This window comes from Sinocyclocheilus grahami, unplaced genomic scaffold (genome assembly GCF_001515645.1).
Source record: "Sinocyclocheilus grahami isolate Dianchi unplaced genomic scaffold, SAMN03320097.WGS_v1.1 scaffold976.1, whole genome shotgun sequence".
Classification (NCBI taxonomy): domain Eukaryota; kingdom Metazoa; phylum Chordata; class Actinopteri; order Cypriniformes; family Cyprinidae; genus Sinocyclocheilus; species Sinocyclocheilus grahami.
Genome location: NW_015506155.1, coordinates 279,191 through 290,544, shown reverse-complemented (window position 1 = coordinate 290,544; position 11,354 = coordinate 279,191).

Genomic DNA, 11,354 nt, shown 5'->3' with positions numbered 1-11,354 from the left:
CTTCAGCCTGTCCAAACCCCCAGAGGGATCAACTTTGCTGAATCAAGGCTAAGGAGAGCACCAGACCCCACTCCCCGCACATGTCTCATCAAAGGGGGCTGCCTCTGCTGCTTCTCCCATCCCCCGATGATACAGAAAGTACATCCCAATAAATCACATCCTCTGATCTCCCTGCCAGGAATTCCATTGAAGATTGCATTTGTCACACCATTGAGATCCGTGAAATAGGGAAACACTGGACCCGCTTCTCAAGAAACCAGGGAATGCCATTAGAATCAATTTGCCTCTGAAGAGGGCGGTGAACTAAGTTCTGAGATATATTTTGAATTGAAAATAATCGATCTCTGTGTCCACATATTTTGGTCTGGCTGGACCACACGCACACGCACGCGCACGCGCACGCGCACGCACACGCACACACACACACACACACACACACACACACGGACAAACAAAGGTGTGCTTTGTCAGAAATGCTCACATGTGCATAGGAGTGGAATGTTGGTGGGAAATTCTTATGAGGACAGTATTCAAATACGTTAAAACTACTGTTGATTTAAATTTATAGTTCACCCAAAAGTAAAATTATGTCATTTATTAAACCTGAATGGCTGTGTTTTTTTCTAGTTTTCTCATTTTGGACCCCATTGACTTTTTATTTTATGGACAAAACGGCTGAACATTATACAACATACCTGCTTATACAGTTTTGGAATGACATGAGGGTGAGTAAATGATGATAATTTTAGTTTTTGGGTGAACTACTGCTTTATGCATTATGAAGACGATTGACAGAAAATAGTTTTTCTCAAAAACCTGTCACATTTTCTTCTTCAGTTTTCTTAAGACTTGTTCCATGTGCATGAAAGGAGGCGGAGCGGGAGATGAGATCTCTCTGTAGTCATGAGAAAAACTGAAGTGCTAAATAATTCCAAATGTCTGTTGCCTGTGCTGTGTGCTACTGGGACAAGAGCCGGTGTTCTCTGTAATATTAAAAGAGACACTGATGGCACTCGAACAACAGAAATTTGTGCGGTAAAGCAGTGGAAAACAATCAAAATGGCTGATCAAACGCACGATGAATGACATTTGGAATCTCAATTTATATTAAAGGTATTAAATTTATATATGGTTTCACACTCAAACCTTTAATGTGGTATGGCTGTGTATTAGTCTTTTACACCATGGAAGAAATCACAGCCAGCTCGCCAGAGAACAAACCACATATGGTGCATGTGAAGGTGAAGAGTGTCATATCAGAGAATTTTGTGTTGTGGCCAAAATTACCAAGTCACATCAGGTCACATGTTTTTTGAGTGGACAGCCAAGTTTGAATGCAGCTTTTCATATTCCTTCCCAGGTCTTGGCTCATTATTTCCTCTCTTCACTCTCATGTTTCTGTTAATAAAATGGAAAAAAGTCAAACATGAAATTGAAACAGTATATGATACTGTATGCATGATTTTATCATAATGTATGTTATTAGACATGGTGTACAGCATTAGTATTTACACTGTGGTGCAATGTGAAGAACTTATAGTCATCTTTTAGACACTTGGTCATCTTATCTCACCAAGAACACCATGTAAGTCATACGGAGACCCTAATGGGACATGGTGATATGAAAGAATATGAAAAAATATATATTTCAGTACTCTTGCATTCACTTGCAAAACCTTTTCGTTGGCTGAGAAACTGTGTTCACTTGCAAAAGTATTGAAATATAGTATTTTTACCTATCACAATGTCCCCCAGAGTCAGGGCACTGCATTAAAAAATAAATAAAATAAAATTAAAACAAATTGAGTTAATCCATGTTGTTCAACTTTGACAATTAGATGTTATTAGATTTTGACAATTGTTAATTTTCCACACTCTGTGGTAGTTTGACCGTTAAAAAACTCTTGTTAAACACATTTAAGACAACAGATCAGCTAATATAAACGCGGAACATTAAGCACGGAACATGACTTCACGTTCAGCCCATTTGCAGCGGAGATAATGTGGAATTCTGAACCCACAGTTACAATTCCAGAATGTTTGCAGGGTTCTGCAAGTGGAGATTAATGCTAAAATAAACAGTATATTACATGTAATTATAAAGCATTGTCATGCTTGTCACCGTGATGCAGAGCCAAATGCAGACAGTTTATAATACTGTTTGCAGTTGTGTCAAAACACTTCCAATTCTGAATGACGTTTCATCAAGAAAGTTTCTGGAAGACATGCAATACTGCATGGACAAACAAACCAGTTGTCATGAATAGCAATATTAGAAATTAATGTGCTGACAGGACAAAAGTCCTAATAGTTCTACTAAGAGAAAGATTCTTGGCGCTCGATTGATCTGAACTCTTACTGACCTTTGCCTCAAGGAGCAGGAATGAGGGTCCTTTTATTGTTCTAAAGTCTCATAAAACACATATACCTACCAGTATCATCTGTTAAAATACACAAACACAAAGCTACTGCTTGTTTTAAAAAAAAGTGTTTACTATAGTTTGTTACCATGCATACTATCGGTTTAAAACAGTTCATTATGCCCCATAGATAGGTCATTCACATCACAGTGTAAGCTGATTAAAAGTAGGTGGTTTATTAGATTTTACAAGTTTCAAGATGGAAAAAAGTAAGGAGATATAGGGTAAAATAATGTGTGATTTATAAGCAATTATGAGTACATTTCTTTACAAGCAAGTCAAATACCTCGTTCAAATACCTTGTTGGAAGTCCATACATCCATAGTTTGGAAATCATAATAGTGCGTTCAAGTGGATGAAATTAATATCTAATAATAATATATTTGTATAATATAAATATATCACAGTAAGCTTTTAGCGCTAATGCAACCTAATGCACAGCAAAAGGTTCACATTAGGTGTATAATTAGTGCTTTTTCTGAATATTTGATCATATTTAGGCCACCATAGAGAATGATGGGAAATGTAGTTTTGTCAGGCTAAACTGTCAGCTAATAAACCGGCTAAATTAGTAAAGTTTTCTGGCATGCTTTCTTCAGTCTTCATCAACAGAACACAAAAGTGTATATTGCTAACTAGCTAAACTGCACCTCGTTCATTCACAATTACTAAATTACTAAACTAACCTTCTAATTACTTAAGATCAATATTTACATTTATGCATTTCCTTGGAATCAAAATAGGAATACATTAACAATTTTCTAGAATAATCATTCTTAAAAACAACAAAAGTTGTAACTTAAAGAAGGGAATGAGTTCCTCACTATATAATAGTTTAGCATGGATTTCAAATAGTATAATTTAGAATAAAGCAACTTCTAATAAATTATCTTCACTATGTCAAATAATAGGAATATAATGTCTTCTCCTGTATTCCACTCTACTGCCCTTTAGTTTGGAGCAAGAAGCATGGATAGCACCACAGTCAATACATCATGAGGGTCTGCAGAGGGGGAGCATGAAAAGAGGTGTTTGCAAAAGGAAATGCGCCAGACTGGGAATCTGGAACCTTATTTTAGTGTGCGTATAGACTCTGGGGGTCTCCACTCTCGACAATGCCAACTATTACAAACATCTCATAGGCACTCTTAACAGTCGGTGTAGCATAATGTATCCCAACCTGATTTATTTGACTTTTACGTACAGGAGTCCAGATGTGTGTCTTGGTGCCCATTGCATTAGTGAAGAATGAAAAAGACAGAAGGGGATTATGTCTCACAAGTCCTAAAAAGGAAACAGACAGACACATTTTTGCAATAGTTTCAAGTCATATAAACTCCAGAGAGAGGGATAAATGTTTTTGAAAATGGGAGAGGGGAAAGTATTATGGCATGGTTGAGGTAGCATGGGGTTGGGACTGTTCAGACCTGCTAAAAATATAAAACAGTGAAGGGCAGCTGGTGTTTCAGTATATGGGTTTTTCCTGAATGTCCTGAATAAACATACGGTTTAGCTTAGCCTCATCACTTGCGCAGGCAAGAGAAGCCCTTTTGAGAAAAATTTACAACATTACTTGTAATAGAGGAGGATAGATTTCCTCTACACCAGATGTGGCGAGGATGACTTTCAGAGACATGAGCACTGAAACACACATCTAGATGAGGATTCTTGAACCTGGCTGAATGAAAGCACTGGGGAACTAAGACCAAGATCACAAATATAGATTTACAATGTTCAACTATCTTCATTTTCATCATTTTCAGGCTCATTGGAAAAATGTGACTCTACCTACATTTTTGCAATATTACAAAAGTGCATACCTATACATGCAATTCACTGCAGTTTCCAATTGAAATGAGCACTAGAGGCACGGAAACACCAACAACTTTTATTCCTTTTCACAAATTTGTAATTACAGGGGCAGATAATTGATTAATAAAGACTTAACCTAGTTTTGCGTGGTTCCTTGCACAATACAATTTATGACCTCAAACTGTTACCATAATACATGATTTGTAAACTAATACATTTTGATGTTTGCATCACATAACCAGCTCCATATGTATGGCTTTTCTGATGTAGTAAACTTGCTCAGTAGCTCACCTGGTACAACGTGGTATAGGTGCACTATGTGAAATAAAAATAAAAAAGGTCTGTAAAAGCAAGATAAAATTGCATTGTTTCCTCATCAAAGCTTTATCATCTCATGTTTGCTTTCATAAACACTAGCGGTAGGTTTACAGTGAGTGGTACATTATTTTCAAACGCTTTATAGCATTCGCATTACAGCACCACTCATTAGCCACACATTCCATGATATGTACAACAACCAACATAACGAATGTTACCAGATTCACATTCATTTGTTTTGGATAAATCTGAACACACTTCTAGCACCACTCACTGGAAATTTCACTTTTGTACATATAGGGTAGGCTTCTTCTACTTTGGGAACTTTTATGTCTCAGGGGTTGAATATCCATTTAACACTATAGACAACACTTTTATTATGCTTTTATCATGTGTTCTTGCTACATTTCAAGCAGTTTTTTGTTTAGATTTTACACAAAATCATTCACATTTTCAATGTAAAATGTCAAATGACAATAAAAATATAAATTGTTAAATGTTTAAAATGTTCTACTGTATAGTGAAACCATTTAAATATTTAATGTGTGGAAAGGATTAACAGCAATTATGTTTTTCACAAAATTATTAAATTATATGTATTTAGTGTATATATAAATGGAGCTAGTTTATTCCAACATTGCCTAAAATGTTCAACCACCGAATGAAAGAAGCACAATACACTATTTAAGATGTGATGGAAATTACACTCTGGTGGAATTGGAAAAAGAAAAAAAGAAAACAGACAAAAATGACTGAATTCTGCTGTAAGACATGTATATTCACTATGAGGCACTGTTAATTGTCAAACTAAACAAGTAAGAGTAAAAAACCCGGACAATGAGCTCAGTTTTTTGCTATTCAGGTTTGTTCATTTATTTCCTTGTGGCAGATTTCCTCAACAGAAAAATACCATCTGATGCAGACCAATATATTCTCATTGCCGTGATCAAAAGGAAAAAATTGATTGTTTTGCCATGGAACTTTACACGGTCATTGCTGATGGCCTAATTCAGAATGGTTCCCTGCCCATGGCTATAGTTCATTGTGCTTCCTGCCCTATCGATCAACCTCACAAAACAAAACATTTCTTAAGCTGTGTCCTTGAAAAAGCACCTGTGAACATTCTCGAAAAAGAAAAGCTTTTGATAGGACACAAGTTTGGATTGGGCACATGCTAAATATTTATCTAGCCGCCCCTGGGAAGAGAAAAGAGAAAGCGTCTAAATACTCGCAGAAGTTCAAGACTCAAGGAAAAGGGAAGAATGTAAGCTTGTCCTTAGACAACTTGAAAATACGTTTCTTATAGAATATTATTAAACACCATAAAACCAAAACATAGTCTTTTCTCTCTTGCCCAACTATTAATGCTTATAAGCCAAAATGCCATGTGAGGGAAAGAAGTGTGACCACCGTTTGTCTGGAAATCCATATGACATTCTTTCTTCTGTGGACCAAAAAAGAAGAAACTTAACAATGTTCAAGGTGATCTTTTCCAAACAATGAAAGTAAACCACAGCTTTTGAGTTATTTAATGCATTAGTTATACCAATTTATGGTGATTTTTGTCCTTTTTAAAAAAACTTAATGCATCTTGGTTCCCATTCACTCCATTTTATATGGGAAGAGAGCAGCTTGGTTATTTTGCTAAACGTCTCAAGTGTTCCACGGTAGAAAGAAAGTGATACAGTGTGAGTGTGAGAGAAATGTGCCTGTTACGCTAAATACACAAGAATCCAAAACTCAATTCATGGGCAGTTTAGAGGAGCTGTAAGCCAGCCAGCCATTTTTGGAATGCAGCATGGATATAAGATAGGCCTAGGTTGGAAATTCAAATATCCAAAGGAATGCTAATTACAGTGGAAATCAAACACCATCAATTATAGAGTTTCAGCATTACTGCTTGTCTTCCCCCCCCCAGCCATCTCTTCCGGCCATTCTTTTATGATGGGAATAGGCCCGGGGAACAGGATAAAATTCACGTTGTGCTTTGTTCACTTCATCATCATATACTTCATCAACATTTACAAATATTAGCAAGCGTGGCGGAAGAGATGCCTTGGAATGTCCCACATAATAACCACAGCTCTAGAAATAACAAACAGATTATTATTGATGAAAGGAGACACAATAATTTGAACTCAAATGCACTGTGGACACACATATTTTGAATATTTAAGTCATCTGTTGGGTCTGTTTGAGAATACTGTTCTACCACAGTGTCACACCAAAACAAACACCAAATCACTGACCTCTGCTGCAAAGAATTCCAACAAGATTTACTCTGCATGGACACCACACACTCTGGCATGACTCTCTTATACACAGCTATTTGGCTAACTAATGATTGCTAACAAGCTAGTTTATTTTCTCAGTACAAGTCTTTGTGCAAGAAGACAGAGTTCAGCTCTCAACAGTGAAAGCAACTGTGTTTTAACCTAATATAAAGCAAAATGTTTAAAAAAAAGCAGATTTACTGATTTCATTGCAAAAGCATCATGCCTATTCAGACAGTGATATTTAGGTGGACTTTAAATGCAGCCTTACTATGAAAATATATTTGCTCATTTAAAATCAAGTAGCTTTGATGCACATGCTAACAGAAAATTCAGTCATTATTTAATGTCATCACCCTTTTGTTGCTGCAAAAGTGTATGACTTCTTTTCCCCCATGACACAAAGTTGTTTTAAATACAACATAACATACAAGTCAGCAATAGATGTCAAATTGCAATTTTCAGTAGTTGAATCCAGGTACCTTTTTATGCCAAACAAAAACTGCACCTCTAGACCATTCCTGTCGTACATTTGTAAGAACAACTATGCCCCTTCAAAATAAATAAATAGATAAATTAAAAACAATCAAACAAACAAATATAAAATAAAATATATGGATTTATAAACAATGTAAATAAACAAACAAAACATTTTCCACTCCATCATGGAAGTCCCACCTTTCAGTCAACTTTTTGTTATTTTTTTGTTTACTGTAGAATGTTTTAAGATAATGTTCCTGTGGCTCAGTGGTAGCGCATTGTGTTAGCAGTGCAAAAGGTTGTGGGTTCAATTCCCAGGGAACACACATACTGGTAAAAAATGTGTAGCCTGAATGCACTGTAAGTTGCTTTGGATAAAAGTGTCTGCTAAATGCATTACTTAATATTATTATTAAATTAAGATACTCATATAAAGTGGACCAGTCTGAAAAAATACAAATATGTTAAAAACAGTGTTAAAAAAATAAAGTAATTTGAGCAAACTTCATGATACAATTGTCAGATTTCTTTCTTCTTTTTAAAAAATGTAACCTTAAACGGATTTTGGGTCTTTTGTTCTTTCCCCATTCATGTAGATAAGAGTTGTACTTGTACTATATAATACCCCCAAACTATAACTGTTTGGGGGTGTTATCAAGATGGCCACCTAGTGAATGACTTGCCTTAAAGAGACTAAATCAGAAGAAAACAATGTAAAATTATGAAACTGCTTAACATATTTATTAGTTCATCTAAAATTACCCAAATATTTCATTAAATTATATATAAAATTAGTACATTATCCAAATCATTCTTTGCTTAGTTGGGTGCATGGGTGTGCATTGAAGCTATGCAATATTCAGCAGAGCAGACACTGCTTTTTGAATTCTCAGGTAATATAGGTTATCTATTATTCATATTTTAGCAGGAAATTAAGTAATGGAGTCAGTGGTTTTTGAGGCAAAATACAGGAAAATGAGCTTAATGGTGCCTAGCTGAGAAAAATGTGGGAGTGTAGGATTCGTTCTCAGACCTTCTACTGAGTTCATGCGAGCAGTGTAAGTGCATGTGAGACTGGTGTACATTTCAGAGTGCGTAGAGGTTGAGTAAACGTCTAGGCCAGTCTGTGATGGTAGAATGCTTTACGAGTCCTCTCTGCCCAGCTCTTATCGGTCATCATCTTTGCACGCTAAATCAACCACCTGTCTGTGAGAAGACAAATACCATGCAGAAAAGACGCATTAACGGCTGCACTCGAAGCCCTGCCAAGTGTCACTAAGCGTTATTGTCAGAGCCATACTTTAACACCATACTGCCGAACTCCATTTCCTGTTTCCTGCCCCTAGAGGGCCTAAACACAATCTGAGGAAATCATTTTGCGTCGGCCCTGCAGAGGAAGGTGTTCATTTAAACAAGAGGTCTGGGCACATGTGAATACTTTGGGGTTTGAGGAAAAAGCCCCCCCGCCAATGTGTTAAAAACTAAGCAAATAATGCATCCTACCCATAATGCACATGTGGAAGACAGCAGGACAAGCTGAGAATATTCATGAGGTTGTATAACTAAGCTCTGATTAATTCTTTTGATTTGTAGCTGTTCACAACTTGATGAAATGACAGCCCATTCCATGAATCTTGCATAAATGTATCAAGAAAGGAAGGAAATTAAAGAACTTCAAAGTAAAGCAAAGAGCTGCAACTCATATACAACAATAGAGTGGAAATGTTACTATTTGTCTGACTCTAAACAATCGAAAATGAAAATAAATGATTGTTCATCAGGCTTAAGTGATTTTCCTACTTAGAATCAGCATCAGTTGAATGTTATTTAAAAAATAGGGCATTTTCTCCCATCTCCCGAGGCTATATGACAATCATCAGCACATCAAACCCAACGCCTGTCCTCTTTTTTTCCCTTAAAGTCTGTAAAGTATGTTTTTTTTTTTTTAGAAACATTCGACTGAGTTTGAAGTCAGAGGTTTGTGGTCCTGGCTAAAACAGTCTCACATGTCACTCAGCTTTTATAGGTGCAGCTAACCTCTAAATAAATCATTGCACATGCATGTGCTGTGAAGCATGGGACTAGTACAGGAAATCAAAGCAAAGGCCGTCACTTGTTGATGACAGACTCAAAGAGGCCTCAGCCTAAAACATACATGTTTAATGTCTGCTCCCATGGTTACCCTTCTATAAGCTGCCATAAAAGCTGAGAATGATCCCTTTGAATAAAATACACAACATTCAAAGTGGCCTTTAATTTATATCGCAGACTTGTTAGTTTGATTTGAATCATTCTTTCTGTTCCATTCCCATGTTCAGGAGCCTGGTTGTCTATAGCATGCATGGTGGCGCATGCATGATGTAAGGTATTTAAACTGGTATGCAGACTTATTTGAGGTCCCATATCTGGCAGGACTGGTTAGAATGGGCCCCTCTTTTAGATGCATTAATATGAGTTATAAATATATTGTGCTATGTTCCCTTTCCCATGGGTCAGTTTAGTGCAATTGACCAATAATGCTGGTGTAAAATCTATAGAATAAGTCATGATACAACAATTGCCATTGAAACTATAAAGCAACAAACTTGAAAAATTATAAGCGAGTTTAAAAAAGGTTGTAGGGGTTGAGTGAGGTCTAAAGGCAGGTTTTTTGTACAAAACTATTTTAATAATGTAGAAAAAGTCACCATGATTCCAACACGCGGGACGTTCAGAAAATCTACAACACATGATCGCAATCAAAATGTTGTATGTTCTACATAATAAAACTAAATAAATAATTGAATAACCTAGAGATGTATGAACAGCAGTGACTGAAAAAATAATCTTAGAAGAAATAAATAATGCTTAAAAAAAAACACTTACTGCCATTATTTTAACTTCCATTACTTAATAAGTAATGCATCTCAATGCAGCTTTTCTATTACGATTTATTATGATCTGATTAAATCAAACCAACAGGACTTGATTTGAGTTCAATGAATGCAAGGTACATGTTACAACATATGTCTGTTGTGCCATTCTCATCCACCAAAGATCAAAGGTTCGGGCCAGTAACCTAAGATTTTTATTTTGAAAGAAATTAATATTTTTATTCAGCATTTCTGAAGGATCATGTGACACTGAAGACTGGAGTAAAGGCTGCTGAAAATTCAGCTTTTCCATCATAGGAATAAATACAATTTTATTTTAAACTGTTATAGTATTTCAGAATATTACTGTTTTAGCTGTATTTTTGATCAAATAAATGCAGCCTTGGTGTGTATAAGAGACTTCTTTATAAAAATCTATTACTGACCCTAAGCTTTTGAACTGTACTGTATGTGTTCAGTGAGAAGCTCATAATATTCAACAACTTAAAACTATATAAATAAAGATACATTTTCATAAAACTCTTAAGTTAATACAACTTTCAATTCAGTTCAAGAAATGTAGTGAATTAAACTCCACAAAGACTTGCCAAGTGTTGCCTTCATTTTTTTAGTTCAGCAAACACCTAATTTTTTACAGTGTGACCTTTGGATATCCAGAAGAGCATCTCACGTTGCATTATCTCAGTCTTCTTGTTCCTCCTCATGACATACTGGGCGTCCACAAAGCTCTCCACAGCAGCACTGGGAGTCCTACATTTCAATGAATGATCCTCTGCGCCTGCTGGCCCATCTTTCAGTCTTGCTAAAAATAAGAAGGAGCTGTCTGCACAGTTGTCTGGCCTGACTGGCTTGGTTGTGTTTGGATACCTGATAAAATATTAGCTCAAAGAATTGTGGGGGTTATGATGCAAGGAGGGGTTAGCAGCTATTTTATGGTACAGAGATGCACACATACATCTCATCCGTCTTTCTAGGGTTTCTGTTGCAGCAGACGCTGAACAACATTCAGCTGTTGTCCAGATGTGCAGAATGAACAAAAAGGGGAAAATGGTTCTACTGGCACGTACCTCACTGATAGCACAGAGATGTATATCTGACTGTCAACTATCAGGCCTCTCATGAAGCAATATAGTGGCATAAATTTTGCCTCAATGTTTAAATTTGGTCTGTACTAAAGA